The 2,241-nt window shown below is 41.7% G+C and overlaps 1 protein-coding gene across 1 annotated transcript in view; it reads right to left on the bottom strand.

Moving 5' to 3' along the window:
• Nucleotides 1-2,241, bottom strand: part of CALN1 (calneuron 1) — a 722,396-nt gene that overhangs the window by 621,922 nt on the left and 98,233 nt on the right. The gene's annotated exons all lie outside the window — the stretch shown is intronic.

Consider the following 2,241-nt stretch of genomic DNA (forward strand, 5'->3'; position numbering starts at 1 on the left):
TCAAATGATCCTCCCACCACAGCCTCCCAAAGTGCTGGGATTAGAGGTGTGAACCACTACACCTGGTCAGTTTATTCTTATTTTCTCTGATAATACAATAATTTTTAAAGGATACATTAAAGGGTTAAACCCTAAGTAAAATACATCCAATCAATGGCAACGCTATTAGCTAACAGTTATAGGGTGCACACCAGACACCAGACTAAACACTCTTCATGAACTATCTCAATTAACACAACAGATATACCAGAAAAATCACTCAACCTCTATAAGCAGCACTACACTATTCATTACATCGTTTCAAAATTCCAAGTGACTACAGCTGGCAATTTCAAGCAATTATCAGCCATTCCCTGGTCACAGTGTTCATGACCCAGGTCAAATTTCACCTTGAAAACTCTTGCAAACACAAAAATGTCCAACAGAGACAGGACACTCTCAATGAGGAGTTTTCTTCACACTACTTGAAAGCATTCCTTATTTACTACACGTTTCTCATTCATATCAGTTATGTTTTAGCATTCTATCTATCTGTCTAATCTATCCATCCGTCCACCCCCAGCAGCTGTGTAGCTGATTTGTCTCTTAATACAACTCTGATGTTAAGACTCAAAGCCTGCAGGGACCTGAAAATGACACGGCCACCTCCCAGGTGCAGGAGAATATTTTTGGAGACTGCTGGCATCACGTGCAACCTTCTCCCACTCACTCAAATTCACACAACTTCTTTCTGTTTCAATTCACTACAACTCTTACCATGGAAGAAACCAAGTATGCCTGTCGGTCTATGCTATAGAAGGAGAAGTGTTATAAATAGGGTATTTGCTACTGAAACATAATATGTGAAGAGCAGTGTAGATAGTTAGAAACAGTGCACATTGTTTTTTTTAATTTGATGAATTCTCCAACAGAGTTAGAAAATCCAATAGTCAGAAAAAGAGAAGATCCCACTTAGGTTCCACAGCCCCATGCCAGCTGGATACCAGTCAAACCCCACAAATTAGCAAATGCCAAGCTTTGATGAAAATGAAAAGTAAACATGGGGCCTACAAGAAGATACTGCAACATGTAGGGAGGAAAACCATTGTCCCAAGTCTCAAAGAAAGAGCCTATTCCATCTTAAGAAACAGAAGTAGGCTGGGTGCGGTGGCTCACACCTATAATCCCAACACTCTGGGAGGATCATTTGAAGCCAGGAGTTCCAGACCCGCCTGGGTAACATAGCAAGACCCTGTCTCTACAAAAAGTATAAAAATTAGGCGGGCATGGTGGTGCGCATCTGTAGTTCCAAATGCTCAGGAGGCTGAGGCAGAAGGATCTCTTGAGCCCATGACTTCTCATTTACCTGGGAGGTGACTGTGACATTTTCAGTTCCCTGCGAGCTTCATGTCCTAGCATCAGAGTCATATTAAGAGACAAACCAGCTAGACAGCTGCTTGGGGAGGGGATGGATGGATGGATGGATGGATGGATGGATGGATGGGATGGATAGGATGGATGGATGGATAGATGGATGGATGGATGGATGGATGGAATGGATGGATGGATGGATAGATGGATGGATGGATGGATGGATGGATAGATTACATAGATAGATAGATAGATAGATAGATAGATAGATAGATAGATAGATAGATAGATAGATAGATAGACAGACAGACAGACAGATAGATAGATAGATAGATAGATAGATAGATAGACAGACAGACAGACAGACAGCGCTAAAGTTCGCTTCAGCCCTGAGCCTCACCCAAGGCTGCAGTGAACTATGATAAGGCCACGGCACTCCAGCCTCAGCAACAGAGCAAGACCCTGTCTCAAGAAGAAAAGAAACAAGTAAATTTTAGAAACCATGTCGATAGGGTCACCCTAAAAGGATGCAGGAAGACATGGTCTTTGTGAGACTGGGGCAGATCGCTGCAAAGAGAGCACAGCATAGTGACAGAGAAGCCACAAACAAGAAAATAAGGAGAGAGGAATGAAACATCCAGCAGCAGAATAAAAATGCACATCAGAGGCAATAAAGACTCGATGTTTTCCTGAAAAATAGTTTTGATGTAAGAGAAAAACTAGAAGAGCTCTCCCAGAATGCAGGCGGAAAGCACAAAGATATAAACACGTTGATAAATGTGTATTAAATTATGCAAAGAATGAAGATGCAACCTAAGAATTATAGGTGTTCCTTGCTTTTACACTGTTGGTGAGAGTGTAAATTCATTCAACCATTGTGGAAGACAGTGT

The sequence above is a fragment of the Mandrillus leucophaeus genome, unplaced genomic scaffold (assembly GCF_000951045.1).
Source record: "Mandrillus leucophaeus isolate KB7577 unplaced genomic scaffold, Mleu.le_1.0 Scaffold42, whole genome shotgun sequence".
NCBI classification, from domain to species: domain Eukaryota; kingdom Metazoa; phylum Chordata; class Mammalia; order Primates; family Cercopithecidae; genus Mandrillus; species Mandrillus leucophaeus.